Source organism: Pan paniscus, chromosome 13, assembly GCF_029289425.2.
Source record: "Pan paniscus chromosome 13, NHGRI_mPanPan1-v2.0_pri, whole genome shotgun sequence".
Taxonomy (NCBI): Eukaryota; Metazoa; Chordata; class Mammalia; order Primates; family Hominidae; genus Pan; species Pan paniscus.
The window spans coordinates 141,521,385-141,537,597 of NC_073262.2; the positions used below are offsets into that span (position 1 = coordinate 141,521,385).

The 16,213-nt window shown below is 52.7% G+C and overlaps 1 protein-coding gene across 2 annotated transcripts in view; it reads left to right on the forward strand.

Annotated features, from left to right (window-relative positions):
* TWIST2 (twist family bHLH transcription factor 2) overlaps positions 1-16,213 on the forward strand; it is a 66,873-nt gene that overhangs the window by 38,839 nt on the left and 11,821 nt on the right. Inside the window, exon 2 of one of the 2 annotated variants that reach the window (XM_034955498.4) lies at positions 1,044-4,852. The exons of the other annotated variant lie outside the window; for it this stretch is intronic. The gene's annotated coding sequence lies outside the window, so the exon portion shown is untranslated. Of the gene's footprint in view, positions 1-1,043; positions 4,853-16,213 lie in introns of those variants that run through there. 2 annotated transcript variants of the gene reach the window in all.

Sequence of the window (16,213 nt, forward strand, 5' to 3'; positions counted from 1 at the left end):
GGTTTTATACATTTTAAAGTATATTTGTAATCTTAGTTTTAAAATCACATTACTGGTTAGGCGTGGTGGCTCACACCTGTAATCCTAGCACTTTGAGATGTTTGGGGCCTGGAGCTCACCAGCTCCAGTCTGCACCCCCAGAGAAGGCCCAGAGGCTGTACTGAGGCCTAGACAACATGGTGAAAACCTATCTCTACTAAAAATACAAAAATTATCTGGGCATGGTGGCAGATGCCTGTAATCCCAGCTACTCAGGAGACTAAGGCAGGAGAATCTCTTGACCCTGGGAGGCGGAGGTTGCAGTGAGCCGAGATTGCGCCATTGCACTCCAGCCTGGGTGACAGAGTGAGACTCCATCTCAAAAAAAAAAAAAAAAAATCACATTACTGATGATTTTCTCACTAAGATATAAAATGCACCGTGAACTTTGTTCCACAAACAACAGAACAGCTCCCACGATGACTGCCTGACCCTCTACTGGGCTCTGAGTCCCAGGCTGCAGGGAAAGGACATTATCTTCTGAAGCACAAAAAACCCCAGGGCAGAGCTCTTCTTAGTGTTAATTATGTTTTCTACTCAGTTCAGATACCCACAACTGAGGGTAGACTGTTTGGGGAAAAAGTGGTTTCTTTCTGCATCCTTTTGTTTTGCTAAAAGTTTCATTTATGAAACTTCTCTGGTCCCTCGTACACAGTATGAGGGAGAATTTGAATTTCCTCTCAGAAGATGCCGTAAGGGTTGTTAGTGCCTTAAAGATGAGCCCATGTGTACGTGGTATTCCCTCCCCCAACGCGAGCTCACCTCACCCCAAATCTAAGGAAGTGCACTTCTGGGCTATTGTCTGGAGCCCCGGGGACATGGGAGGTTTGAGGCTCCAGGGCTTATCTCGGTGAGTGATTCTGGGAGCCACCCACTGGTTGAGTGGAGCGAAGGGTGGAGACGGAGGGCAGGTGGGGGTGCAACGTTGGAAGGGCCATGTGTTTGGGCAGTGGGGGCTCTGTTCTCACCACAGATTTCCAGTAACAAGAGACTCTTCCCACCAGAGGAGATTCTGAATGATGCTGCCATTGCCAGACCTTCTGCTACCAAACAGAGCGAAGAGGAAGAGGGGGCAGTGTTTGGTCAAGACAGCCCACGAAACGTTGGCGGGAGTGAGCACATTAGCAACGGCTAAGAACATGCTTGAATCATTTGTAACCACCCAGGACAGAGATGCCACAAGAGGACTTTGGGGAAAGGCGAATCCACTCATACGTCTTGGAGCTGTTTTTTCAAGTTCAGGAAATGAACCTTCACCAAGGTCTTGGACCATGAAGCAGAGACTCTGGTGCTGACTCTATCATTTGAGCTCCTAAGGGTACTCATGCCCAGTGGAGCGTGCACACCAGCAACACCGCCAACACCATCTCGGTGTCCCACCCCTTAGAGGAGGAAGAGGACACAGAGGGGCGCCTGGTAATAACCCTCATTTCCTCTCTTCCACCCCACCACATCATCTTAATAAAACATGAAGGTAACTGAATGAGTACGACTCCCTCATTATCAATTTAATCCTGTGTCTCTGTTGATGTAGGTCAGTTAAGCTTTTTCATGGGCTCATTCAGTATCTCGCTCTCTCTGTCTCTTTCCCCATGAGACTTACACTCTTCCGGCCAGATTCTGGTGCCCTGGGCATGTTTAGGAATCAAATCCTGGCATTCGGCTGAAAGTAATGCAATTAAAATATCAGTTTCTCAAATGCCATCTACAAATTACTTTTTTGTTTGTTTTAGACAATCCTTTGTTTTAAAACCCTTGCTTTGGCACTGGAGGCAGACTTGGTGGTCCTCTGGAAAGTCGACTCTCTCCCTTCACACTCCTCAGAGCCCCTGTGGTTAGGCAGGGCCATAGGACTAGTTCCAGCCAATGAGCTTTGGGAGGAAGCCTCGGCGCAGCTTCCAGGCTAAAGTTCAGAAGAAGCTGTGTGCAGGACGTCAGGTCTCTTCTGCTGCCCCAAGTGCCTGAAGAGGCCGCAGGTTCTCAAGACCGTGGAGGCTCTACCAGCCTGAGTCCCTTCGTGACTGCGTGGAGCAGAGTCCCTGCCAACCTGAATGAGCAAGAAGCAAATGACTGCTGCATGAACCTCCTGAGATTCAGGGGTTTCTTTGTTGCAGCGTGAAGCCTAACTTGTTCTGCCTGACACAGCACTGACATGAGCAGGAAAACCATCTCATAACCCACGGCCGCCTCTCATGTTCTCCTGAAAGCCTTATGCAGGCAGACTTTGCGTGTGAAATGAGTGGGCCATTTAAAATTCATGTGAGAGGAGCTCAGTTCCGAAAGACACTTTTCACTCAAGTTTTTTACAAATCACAAAATGTTCCCAAGGTGTAACCATAGCTTCATTTGTTATTTACTAAATGTGGCTCTGTATGCCAGATTTCTTTAAAGTAACTCAAATGTTAGGATGTTGAGAGATGTAACCATTTTGCACTTTGCCTAAGCATTATTTGAATTCTTATCTTTGGCTCAAGGTCTTCTGCCCTGTTTTCAGAGTCCTGTCTCCATTTCAGATTTTGTTGAAGTGTTCTTCCCTCTACTCACTTTCATCCTTCTTGTTTGATTGCAGGGCCATGCTTTGTTTTAAAGCAGATTCAACCTGAATTCTTTAAAACTGCACAGAACATCTGCATCACATCTATTTATTGACAAAGCTTGATTAAAGACAACCTGGGAGGGAGGTGGATTTCTGGACCAAGGATTGAAAGTAGATGGCTGGATTCCCTTATAAACATCGACTTTGACACCACTCTGTATATTCATGGGGTCTGTATTAGAAAAAGAAATTACTCAAGGATGTTGAGATGAAGTTTAAGTGGTAATTACATGCATTAAAAATGGCTATTTAAGGGAAGGATGATTCCCACGTAAGGAGTGTAAGAAGTCGTAGCCCCTGATTTAGTCAGAAATATTGTAGCAAGCATTTGGAGACTTCAGTTCACTATGCAGCTTGCATAATAACGGCGAAGTCCTGTTCAGGATCCCTAGATCTCAGCTCTGCCATATTTCAACCAAAATCAGTCATTTCTGGCTTTCAAACTCAGGCACATTGTTGCAACTCATGAAGAAGTAAATGTGAATATTTGGAAAAATACACAGCTATGCATGTCACACGTGCATATGAGATTCCCACCAATGACTGTCCAGGCTGATTCTAGCAGAGAGGAGGAGACTGGAGATGTTCTTTGACACGCAAATGGTTGTAAATGTTCTCTTAAAAAAATTCCAGTGTCATCCTTGGGTCTGTCCTGGTCACATATTCCCAGGGTGGCAGCAGGCATCATAGGGCAGGAAGTGGCCATCCCTGGAGCCCTGGATCCCACAGAGGACTCCTGGAGGCAATCTTAGAAGTCCAGCCCAAAAGAAGAGCCAGGTTTGATTGGACTGTCATTCAGTTCCCCGAATTACACTGAATTCTGAATCGTGGACTGGGTAGGAACAATGTGAGTGTAAAATCTCCACCCTCAAACCATGAATTCAGTAAATCATGACTCGGGCAAACTTGGGACAAGGGTGGCCCTCCTTAGAGAAGCAGTGTGTGTATATGTGTATCTGCATGTATATATGGTACATATATTTATATATACACACATATATATACACATAGACGTGTGTACCATATGTACATAGACTGTAGATGGTGGGTGTGTATAAATATGTGTACACCAGGTATATAAATATCAAAGACCCTAAAGCCACTGCCAGCCTGCTCTTCCAGAGCCCAAACTGTCCCCCACCCATCCCTGTGTTTCTTGGGTCCAGAGCAGAGCTCCGTGCTCACTTTGCGCATGATAGATATTTGTTGTGGAGTTGTCTCATCTCAAAGAAAATTATATTTGTATTTATTCCTTCATGGTTACCTGAGTTATCTAAGCTGCAGTGAATAGTCCTCTACGGCCCCATTGCAGTCGTAACATGGAGTAGGATTCCACCCCTCACAGGCTGGTGGCCGCATTTGTAAATGACTGCTCTGATGCTCTGATACTCAGTGCGTTCATTACAGATTTCTTAATATTAAGTGAGCACCTGCTACGTGTTCTCCCACTTGCAGGGCAGGTAGTACCAGCCCATTTTATAGATGAGAAATGGATTGCCAAGGATGATATATAAGTGTAAGAACCCACATGTGGGCGAGGGTGCCCGGCTGGCTGGAGAGAAGAGCTGCCTGGGTGGAGGCTGCCCAGCCTGGCCTGTGCCTTCACAGAGGTGCCAGGGAGTGCAAATGGGCCAGGGGGAGCCTGCTCCCAGGGCTTAGTTTTCAAGGACAGCTGCGTGGAGGATGCGTTTTTAAAGACATCCCTGGAGAGCAAGGTTCACCTGGGGCAGTGGAGCATCTGGAGCAAAGGCCTGCATTGGCCTCTGCACATGGCCAGGGAGGTGACAACACCAGGGATGCCACACAGCCAGGAGCCTGCTGGGCTGGGGTCAGCCAGGCCACCTGCCATGCTTGTGGCCACTCCAGCCTGTATCCCCACAGACGCTGACCGCTGCTCTGTGCAGGACCGGCACAGTGAGATCACACCCTGGCCTGCGCAGGGCAGGCACCCTCCAGAGCCTGGGTGAAAGTCCGGCACCTCCCCATCAGATCCTCACTTAGGAGATGGCCACTGAGAGCCCGTGATTGCACAAGCCTTGTAAAAAAGAGGGAACGCATTCTAAAGCCACACGATCCAGGTGATCCTTCCCCACTTAGGGTTTTTGTTCCAGAGGTATGACCAGAAATGTGTGTGCATGTGTGGCCAACTCTCATTCATGTCATTTTCTAGTTCTGGAAAAAAATTCACTGTTTAGGAAAATATAGAATATTCAAAAACACATTGAAAATAAAATCAAATGCCATAAGACTTGTTGGAGCATGCTACAGTTTATAAACGGGGTTTTATTGCAGGAATGCTGAATTTTTAAAAATTGAGTAATCACGACTATATTTCTGTATCTCTTTACTTGACCCTTGAGGCTGCGAGTCTTCTGGGGCAGGAGGATTAGTCTCTAAGCTCTCGCATCAAAGACAGCCTGAGAAGGCTCTGAGGGATCTGTTCTCCCAGGGTCTGCCCTTCCCAGATTGAAATCGTTCTGCCCACCGTCATCACAAACAGCACTGAGACACTCGACTCCTTAAAGTTCTCAGATGCCACGGTGTAGTCTCACCTGCACCCCGGGACCTTGCCAGCTATTTGTGGGCTGATAAGAATCCGTGCACTTTCACTCCTGTTCTCGGATCCCCCGAGGTTCGGCGTGGTCCAGCTCTCAGTTCTGCAGTTCACTCACCACTTTTAGACGGAGGACGTCAGTTAGATTGTGGATCATGACATTCGCAGTCTGATCTCAAAAATGAAATGTCAGGAATTGCAGCCTTTTGTTAGAGTCTGATGCAGGAGATCTCGAACACGTTTTCCAGAGCCGTCCCCAGCTCCAGGTGCTCTTAGATCAGTGAGGCCACCTTGACCCTATCGGGAGCATTCGGACTCCTGGTAAACCTCTCTCAGTGGACAGCAGAGCTGTGCTTGTCAAGGGCCTTCGGGCCCAGCGCCCTCACTGTGCCCAGTGGGGATATCACTGGTCATGGCTGATGACTGGCCGAGCACCTGTGTGTCTCCTCAAAAGGAACCTGGGGCTTGGCCGGCATGGCCTATTCCTTGTGCTGGTCTGCATTTCGGCCTGGACTTCTGTGTCTCTGTGTGCTGTCCTGAGGCCTGCGGGCTCCCAGGTGTCTGTGTTCCAGTGTAGGGGGAGCTGGAGGGTGAGAGGGTCTGGCAAACGTCCTTCCCCTGGCAGATCTAGGAGGCATGTGAACAGGGGGACGGTTTACCCCAGGAGGAGGCCGAGGTCCTGAAAGGCAGGTGGGGGCCTTGAGACAAGAAAGCGAGAAGGTTCGAGGGTCATCCTTGGCTGGCTGACAGCACCCTCACTCTGGGAGCTAGAAGCTGGGAAGGCAGAGGCGTGCACATTTTCCAGGCTTGAGTCCAAAAACCCCGCTATTCTCTGTGTCTCTGCTGCCTCACTGCCTTCCTCTGTTTGCCCCTAGAGACCCAAGCGCTGGGTCTGCGGAGTCCGCAGGGATGTCTTTCTGTGTGAATGAGCAGCCACTGCGTGTGGGAGGATTGGGCTATGTAGGACAAGCTGTATTTGTGCACCTGCGCAAGGCGGGACCGCTGAAATTTAGCCTTGGAGTTCGTTCACGGAGCCGCTGACCACTTATCCCTTCCTCTTCAGCATGTGCTTGCTGCTGAGCCATGCGGGTTCTGTGTTCTCTGTTATGTGCCGGTGTGTGGACTGGAACCCGCCTGCAGCAGCCACTCCCACCTGCCCTCGGGACCCTGACTGTACATGGGCAGAGCCAGGCAACCACCGGAAGGGTGAGTCCTTCCCCAGGACTCAGCGGGCACCTCACCGCGGAACGCAGACACCTGAGAGCCCGCAAGCCTCAGGACAGAGAGAAACAGAGGTCCAGGTGGAAATGCGGAGGCGGCACGAGGAGGGGGCCCTGGCCTGGGTGCATGTGCGCTGCACCACGTGTTACCCGTGAGGAGAAGATACACAGGTGCTCCGCCGATCACCAGCCAGGACCTTCCCCAGTCGCCTGTCCAGCCTGGGCTGTTCACTCATCCTGTCCTGCCCCTGAAATTTACTTTTTCCCTCTAATATGGTTTTTTGTTTGTTTTGTTTGAGATGGAATCTTGCTCTGTCGCCCAGGCTGGAGTGCAGTGGCGTGATCTCGGCTCACTGCAACCTCCGCCTCCCAGATTCAAGCAATTCTCCTGCCTCAGCCCCCCGAGTAGCTAGGACTACAGGCGACCACCACCACGCCTGGCTAATTTTTTGTATTTTAGTAGAGACGGGATTTCACCATGTTGCCCAGGCTGGTCTTGAATTCCTGAAATCAGGGAATCTGCCTGCCTCAGCCTCCCAAAGTGCTAGGATTACAGGTGTGAGCCGCCGCACCCGGCCTTCTAATATGTTTTTTTCAATCACCACCACAGGCCTCTACTAGCTGATTTTACCTTAACTGAGGCAAAGTCTTCAACACTTAGTGTGTGCTAGTTGATTTCTTAATATGATGTGTTTCTCAACAGAGATCAGTTTTATTCATGTGGTGCAGAAGTTTGAGAATCTGAAATGGGCTAAAAGTAACTGAGTCCAGAGCTTGGGAAGCAAAAGGCCTGTCCCTGTTGCAGAATGGTCTGGTTAACCACGCCCCCAACTGCTCCGCCAGAAACTCCAACTCTGCAGGCCTAAAAGCACCTCTGCCACACCTTCAGCTGAAATCTGAGTTCCCAGGGATTTGTGGGACCTGACATTGAATTATAGGAGGATTCTTCCCATTGCTTAGGTTTTTGCATTCTTCTGAATATAGGTGAATAGATGCAAAAAATTTCAAAAATAGCTTATTTTATCAGAGGCATTTGAAAAAAAGACTGCCCAATAAAACATTTAAGTAGAGTTACTCTTGTACACAGTTTCGCATTTTAAAAACGGCCTATTTTTTCAAGATTAATTTGAAGGACTAAAAGCTGGCCCTAGTTACAGATATGGCTTATGGTCAGCGTCGTTTAATTATTCAGAACAGTTTTATATCCCCCAGTTAAAAATTGTTCAAGGGAGACAGTCCCAGAATCATTCTGCCACACTTTCCAGGCCCCGCACTCCCCAGAAGCACAGCCTGTGCCTCTCCACTCTGAAAACAGGCCCCGGAGCCTGGACACCTGGGCTTAATTCCCAGGGCTTTGTTCCTCCGCTCTCTGAGCAGAGTGGCTTCCTGCCTCTCAAAGCCTCCGTGTGCTGAGGCTCAGAACCTGGAACACGGGCGCACTGATTGCATGAGATGGTTGAGAGTCTTCAGCCGAATCCCAGACATACAGTGTGAGGCCCGGCACTCAGGAAGCGCTGATCGCCGGCCGCCATTGTTCGCAGCTTCTGGCACTTTCGCTGTCCCACCAAATGTGTGGAAGACCATTCCCAAGGAGCGCCGACCCCCTGGCCTCCGCAGCAGCCTGCACCCGGCTGAGCCTGCTCTTCTGAAGTCCTGGACCCTGGTGACCTTTCCGACGCCCGGTCCTCCTGCTAGCAGGGGGTGGTGCTCACCAGCCCTCCCTTGACACCCCCTGGTGTCAGTTCTCCCCGGCCTTGCCTCTCCTACCACATGCCTCCTTCCCAGCCTCTCCCTCCGCTTGCCCCTAAATATCTGCCTCCTCCAGTTCTGCCATGGACGGAGGTGTAGACCAGGAATCTGAGCCCATCTTTGGAATCCAGAGGCCTGGGTTCAAATCCTAGCAAAGTAAGCATCTCAACCTCTGTGCCGATTCCTCCTCTCTCCAAAGGGAGAATAAAGTTGGCCTCAGTCTGGAGAATCTGCCTCTGAAGCCCCCACCCTCTTCTGGGGTTCCCAGCATGTCCCTTTGCTGAGTGAACTGCCCTTCAGGGTGTCCTGAGGACTCCAGCAGCTCCACGTGGCTGACACGGGTCTTGTTGCCCCCGAGATGACTCCTCTCTAGATCTGAGTCTAGCTTCTGGGTCAGGATGCACCCAGCCACCCAAGCTGGGCCCCTGAGCGGCCCCTCGCCACCCCCACACTCAGCGGGTCACCGTGTCTGGTGGGTGGCCCCTTGCCACCTGCACAGCTGCTGTCTCCATGTGGTCCTGGCCTCCCTCTGGGCCACTGGGGGAGCCGCCCTGCCCAGGCCCCACCTCGGGATCTGTCCCCTGCCAGCCAGAGCTACCTCTGACAGAGAGATCTGATGGTGTCTGTGGCCCCCCAAACCTTTCCTGGCCTCCTTGTCGCCTTGGGGAGTCCCACCAATTCCTGCCTCCTCCCCAGAGTCAATGCTGTCTTTACCTCCAGATCCCTCTCCCCACCTTCCTGGCTGTGCCTCCCATCTCTGCCTGTGCCCACGAGGCCCTTCCACCCCTCTCAACTGGGACTGATCTCCTTGAAGACCTGGCTGCAATCCCGAATTCTGTGACAAGCTCTCCAAACCCTCAGAAATATAACTGTCACCTTCCCTGTATGTTTATTATGGACCTTTTAATCTCTGTATTATAATAATACATTTGCAGTCATCACCTATATTTATATTTCATAGCAAGATTGTTGCAGACCTGAACGTACTTTTATTGTACTTTTATTATTACATTTTTGTGATAGTGATTTGTTCTGCTGCTTGTCTCCCCAAATGAACTGTGAGCCAGGTGAGGCACGTGCCTGCGTCAGGCAGAGCGCCCTACACCGGCAGCCTTTCTGTCCATATTTTCGTTCGCTGCTGCTGCTGTTGCCGCTGCTGCCACTGCCGCTGCCACTGAGAAGGCTGTGTCTTCAGATAGTCATGTGTTCTGTCAAAAGACATTTGTAAAGTTCACGCCCCTGGTTTGGACCAGTGTGTCAGTGCTGTGGATACAAAAGGTATTTCCAGCCCAGGGCTTAGCTGACTTGCGTTCTGGGGGAGATTCTGTACCCACTTGGTGACTTGGGATGTCAGGCCCTTCCTCACCTTCCTGTGGCCCCGTTCTCTCCGTGTCTGAAAAGACACTGCTTGGCCAGATGGCCCCCAGAGGGGCCTCCAGCTCCACCAGCTGGAAACGGGGCCCACAGGGCGGTTCGTGTTCCATCATCTTCCACTCATGGGTTTTATTTGGAGACTGAATTTGGTGGCATCTGGAGAAGTTGTGACTCACGGGTTGAAGGGGTTCCTGGACTTGCAGGCCCCAGGTACTGGGAGTGGTGGGATGCTCTCCTGCCATCTGGCTGCTCGTGGCTGGCCAGCCCTCGCTGTCTCTGAAAGTTGGGAGGGGTCCCTTTGCAGTGCTCCCAGGACACTCATCGTGGGGAAATGGGAAGGTCTCACAGAGAGGAAGAGGGTGGGGCAGATCCTGAGGGACCGGTCAGACCCTGCGGCCTCAGCCCCGGCAGAGCCCGCCCTGGAGAGCCTGGGGGTTGCCAGGTGGACAGGGAGCGGCTCTGCAGGGTGGCCTCTCCGGCAGTGATGCTGGGGGCTCCAAGCAGGAAGGAGCCGGCCTGGTCCGCTGCAGACAAGCTCGCCCTCTCCCCTGGTTTCCTTGGGCTGACTCCTCCTTGCCAGATAGGCCATTCCAAGCACAGTCAGCCTGAGTCCCTGAAGCCAAGCCCAAGCTGAGGGAGAGAGACAGCCTGGCTTCCAGCTGGCGTGAAGTCCTCGCTCCCCTGGAGGAGCCAGGCCAGGCCAATAGCCACCGGGAGCCCCGGCGTTGTAAATAGGGTCATTCCCACATTCCCAGCAGGATTCCTCCTTCTCAGGCGCAGCAGGCAAGCCAGGGTCAGAGGCATGAGTCATGGAGGGGGGAGAGAGGGGCGGGGATCCGGAAGACGGCTCCGCAGTCGCCTGACTGCATCCTGCCTACTGACCCTCCAGACCCTGACGGCGAATGCCCCATGTGTGGGGCATCCAAAAGCATGCCTGCCGTGCCATCAAACCAGACAGGGATGCAGAAAGCACGGGAGACGTCCATAGCATGGGGAGCAAACAGGCCACTGTCCCCAGGGCCACCAGGCTGCGCTGGAATCACAGGCTCCCTGTAGGACCCCATTTCAAGCCAGTGGTGCTGGAAGTCCCTCTGGAGGCCGCCTGGCCGAGCAGTGTCCTTTCAGAGATGGAGGGACCTGGGGCACAGAAACGTGGGGTGGGGTGTGACTTATCCCAAGTCACCAGCTGGCTCCCTAATATCAGGCTGCCACCTGACCACGTCCTGAGCCACTTGTCTCAAAAATCCCCGAGGCCCTGTAAGAGCTCAGAGCAGGCAGCACCTGGTGCATTTGTCTGACCAGCAGACACCCATCAGTCCTCTGGGGGTCCTAGGAACTTTGGGGTGTGAGTGGGGGAATCTCACCCATGCAGTCATTCCTGGGAAGGCCTGACTCTCCACAGGGGAATGGGGCCAGCCGCTACCACACACACACATGCTCTGGGATTTTAGTTCTGGCCCATTTCTTGGAGTACCATGGGCACGTGGTGGCCTCCTTGTCACTCACCAGCCTGCTGAGAATCACAGGGCAGAAGCTTCCACCCGGAGCCCACAGACAGAGACAAGAGGGTCCTGCCTGTAACAGTCACTGCTTCCATTTGGAGAAAGGTAGGCACGCCCCAGGGGGAGGGAGGCACCTGAGTGAAGGAGTGAGGGCAACCTGGCAGAGCCATTCAGGTGAACGTTGTAAAAAACAAATTAATCTCAGAATTCTAATTGTTTCTTGATTCCCATTTGCTTTCAAGAGAGAACAGAGCCTGCTTTCCATCCCTTTCCTCTTAGCCTCACCATCGTCCCATAGAAATGTTCACCAAATCCTCCAACTCCCCCTTTGAAAGTCGCTGTCAGGGACGGTATCCCTGCGTTCCTCCTGCCGCACTTCTCCCTTGGTTGCAGACATTGATTCTTAGATGGTCCTGGGGTGGGACTCAGGGGGGATGGTAAGCTTTTGCTGTTTCCCTTGTGATTTTCTGTCCTCCGCGCGCCCCCCTGCCCCTGTGTCCCCCAAGCTTCCAGGGCCTGCTCACAGCTGGAGGAGCCACGGAGGTTGGCCAGGAGGAGGGGAGCCTGACCCCCAAGGACACCTGCCTTTTTACCAAGTGGGACCCCCTTGCCACCTTCCCCCTACAGCACCCAGCAAGGGTGGCAGGGCAGCTGGCTTCCTGACATGCCAGGCCCCACCAACCCAGGCCACCCTGGTGCCTGGCTCCCTAGTGAGGAGTGGCTTTTCCTGCTCAGGGCCAGCCTTGTGCTCAGCTGCTCAGCCTCTGAGGTCCCCTGCCCTGCTTAGAGCTTGCAGTGCAGATGCGGCCTGGAAGGAGGCATCACACTCTCTACTGTGAAAGCAGCACTCTGCATTTCCTCCCCCGCCTCTGGACAAGACATTTGTCAAAAAGACAGTGCACTGGGGAGAAGGCTCTGGGGTGGAGGTGGCCAGCTTCATGCTGGCACTGCCCATCCCAGCCCGGGCTGGCAGCAAGCTGGGAGCCTCCCCGGAGCCGTCCAGCCCTTGGTGGCCAATGATCTCTTTGAACCCTTACCCAGATGGAACAAGGAAACTCGTTCAGCAGAGCAGGAGGGACTCTCCCGAGAGTCTCCATGGGGCCTGCTGCTGGCACCCTGATGCCTGCCCATTGGGTGGGTGATCACTGAGGCATGGTCCACAGGGCTGGACTCGGCCTGGGTGCACAGCTCTGTCCACTGAGTGTCCTGCCTGCCCCCAGGCCCTCCTGCCTGCCTGAGACTGTCTCAAGAGGGCTGGAGGCTGTGTCAGGACCCTTCAGAGGAACTGCAACTGGCGAACGCGGTCTCAGGGCCCGGGTGCTGGGGGTGGGGCCAGCCCCGAGCAGGGAGCATCTTGCCTGTAACCAGCTGCCCCGAGCAGGGAGCATGTTGCCTCTAACCAGCTGTGTGACATAGTGTGGCCCAGCCTCAGCTAACCCCTCTGAACAGGGCTGAGTTGTCACAGGAGATGAATGACAAGGCCGGATATGTTCAGCCTCATCTCTCTGCCCAAAAAACATCTTAGATGAACTGGAGATTTTGTCAAAGTGCAGATGTTGACTCTGAGGCTCCGAGGCCTGAGACTGCATCTCTGAAAGCTCCTGGGGAATGGTGCTGTTGCTGGTCCGGGGACCAACTGGGTAGCAAGAACTTAGAATGCCCATGAGGCCATTGAGGATGCAAAGATCGCTTGGGTCTATTGGATTGGTACAAAAGGGGAGTTCCCGCCAGCCGCTCCTGAGACACAGCTCAGGGTGGGCGCAATGTGGGCGAGAGCTCCTTGGGTGCAGCTGCCCCGAGGGGGCTGGCCTTGCTTTCTCCTTCCTCTCCCCTGAGGTGGGGGTGAGTGCTCTGACCACTGTGGGGAGAAGGCACCCATGTCGGCCCAGCCTTCCAGATAGTGCCCTCGTGCTAAGGGCTTTGAGGCTTCCGTTGGGGTGGGGGCTGGATGGGCAAAGTCCTGAAGGGGAGGCCCAGGGAGAAGTTGGCAGAGGGTCCCGGCCCTTGCATCTTGTGGCCTTTCTGTCTACCCAGGTTCACTCAGGCACAGCTTTGTTATTTGGAAGCCTGTGGTCAGGCAGCTCCGGCGCCGGCTCCTGGTGGGCCCCTTGGCACCGTGTGGTGGTTGGGCAATGTGACCGGTGACTGCTCCCCTACATAGTATGTGCCTGGGTCAGAAGGTGGGCAGAGGCTGCCGTCTGTGCCCTGCTGCCCTCCGGCGTCTGACCTGGCATGGCCCAGCATTACTGGCCTCTTTGCTGTTGGTATTTACAGCCCTGTCCATCATCTATCCGGTCCTGGCCTCGGCCTGCCAAGCCATGTGACCGCTGGCCACGGGAGCCACCTGCTTGGTCTGCACGGTCCCCGCATCCCTAAGGCTTCAGCTGCTGGTTTCTCTCTGCTTTCTTCATTGTAGTCCCTCTTTCGACAAATATTTAGTGAGTACTTATGAAGTGCCAGGAGCAGTTCTAGACCCAGTTGGGGAAGAAAACAGCTCCTTGCTCTCTTGGGCTCCTGTTCTCATGGCAACATGTGTGTTGACCATAGACCAGGCAAGGCCAAGCCTTTCTGGTGAAGTAGCTCATTGAGCCCTCACAGCACTGATGCAGCACGTCCTATTGTTACCCTCACTTGGGTGTTTTGCAGAAGTGGAAACTGAGAGCTGGACAGGTTAATCCACTTTCCCAAGGCTGCGCCACAGAGAGAGGCAGCTGGGCTTCAGCCTCAGGCCAGGCTCCAGGGCCCGTCTCAGGGAGAGCTCAGGAAACCAGGCCTTGGAATTGCACACACCCCTCTCTGTGCCCATCCCAGCATGCTCTCACCGTCCCTCCTTTCACAGATTTCCAAATGGTAACATTCTGCATTCCTGGAATAAACCCTTCTTGGTCATCTGGAATTGGTTCTTTAAATACCCGACTTGACTTGATTTGCTAACGTCTTAGGATTTTTTGCATTTAGATTCACAGGCGGCAACGTTCTAGCCTTTGGTTCTGATGCCGTCAGGACAGGTGTCCAAACCGTGTCATCTTTTTATGAAGGATGCTGGGTATGGGTGGGAGCAGAGGGTATATGGGAAATCTCTGGACCTTCCTCTTAATTTTGCTGGGAACCTGAAGTGCTCTAAAAAAATAAAGTCTTTACAAAGAAAGAAAGAAAGAAATATAACTAAATAATAAAATGGGAAGTGGTCCTTCATCTTTAAATTCTGGAATAGTTTAATATAGATGGGAATTATCTGTTCATAGAAAGTTCTATTTAATTCTCTTATAAAACAAGCGGGTTTGTTATTCTTCGTGGCTTAGATACAGACCTTTGTAACCTGGTCCACATGTCTGATGGCTATCGATCCATTTGGGTTTCCTGCTTTTTCTTGGATGAGTTTGGTAACTCGGACAGCATGAGAATTAAGAGTGTGAGTTCACGAATCCGACTGCCTGGTGTCAGTCTGGCTCCTGCTGTCCTTATTCATTGTGTGACTGGGCAGACAGAAGCTTGGAGTGACCGGGGACCCACAGATGTGCCCGGTGTGGCCAGAAGCTGTAGGGGTTGCACACCCCCTGGACTCCTGCCCCCAGTTGACCGTGGGCCTCTCAAGATTTTCCTTACAGCCCCTTTCCTTCTCCCCAACATTCTTATTTGTTTGTTTTTCACTGGGGGATTAGTCCATCATTTGTTGTCGTACTTGCAGAGAAAGAAGCCCCAGGAATACCTTTCCTTTGGACAGAAGGCATTTCTAGTGGAATTTCCCTGGAGCAGCTGCTGAGCGGTGCACATTCTGCAGCTGCATTGCTTCTCTCGCTCTCCCGCATGGTCCCTGGACTCGCTGGGTATGGACTTTTGGGGCTGCCCTGCTCTTTCCACCAACACTCTGGACATTCTGGGAGTGTCACTGAGTAGGGGTGGTGAGCTTGTTTGGAAGCCAGCATGCATCTGCTGGTTTTCTAGGTCTGGAAGCCGTAGGAGGTTGCCCTACTCTTAGAGCCCAGAGATTTCTCTGTGATTCAGCTGGGTTGCCCCTCCTCTTGTTTTCCTTCCTGGAACTTGGTGTTCCCTTTTAGTCTGAAGATTATCCTGATAATCTGAAGATAATCCTGAACGTGGAGACACGTTCCTCTGCCATTTTTTCTGATCGTTTCTGCCCTATCCTTTCTCCTTCCCCCCGGCTTTTTTTTTTTTCGGAGTCTCACTCCATTGCCCAGGCTGGAGTACAGTGGCAATCTCAGCTCACTGCAACCTCTGCCTCCCAGGTTCAAGTGTTCTCCTGCCTCAGCCTCTGGAGTAGCTGGGATTACAGGTACGTGCCAACCATGCTGGCTAATTTTTGTATTTTTAGTAGAGAGAGGGTTTCACCATGTTGGCCAGGCTGGTCTCAAACTCCTGACCTCAAGTGATCCACCTGCCTTGGCCTCCCAAAGTGCTGGGATTCCAGGTGTGAGCCACCGTGCCGGCCTCCTTTGCCTTTTGCTCAGCATTCTGGGAGACTTCCAGGAGCACTCTCTGATGTATTTGTTTTTCTTCATTTTTAAATTTTGAAAAACTTCTCCTTCTATTTGTTTTGTTGTTTCCAGCAGTCCTTGTTTTGTTTCCTAATGGTTCCTTTTTTTGAAGCAGACAATTCTGGTTTTCTCCAGGCTCCTCCTCAGTGGGTGAATTCTGCTGCTCTGAGGCTGGATCCCTGTGCAGAGGCCTCTGCTAGGCGTTCAGCCTGGAGGTGCCCCCTGAGTGGCCCTCGGGTCCCTGGGGTATCTCCTTGTCTGTTGTGCACTCACGCCGATGGGAGGTCTCGCTGACCACGCTGAGCGGTTCCATACCTCTGGTTGACTCGGGGTGGCTGAGGTGGGTGTCTGAGGGGTCAGGAGGCTGGGTCCAGACTCGGCAGGGGACAGAGAGCCCCCACTGAAGGACCGCGCCCACCAGGCACTCAGGAGAAGAGAGGAGTGGCTTTGTGGGGTGGCCAGGACCCATCAAGACCCATGGGGGTGGCTGGCAGCTGGGACTTCTCCATGTCTGTGAACTCTGCTGTGATCTCACCCTGACACGTTCCCTAGCCCTGAGCATCTGGAAGCCCAGGGTTGAGGGTGTGGTGGGGGAGGGAGAGGAGGTGGGGGTGAGAGCATTTTTGCATGAACTGGGGGATGCCAGGGTCCTGTGGAGGCAAAGCCTCCTCCGCTGTGATGCC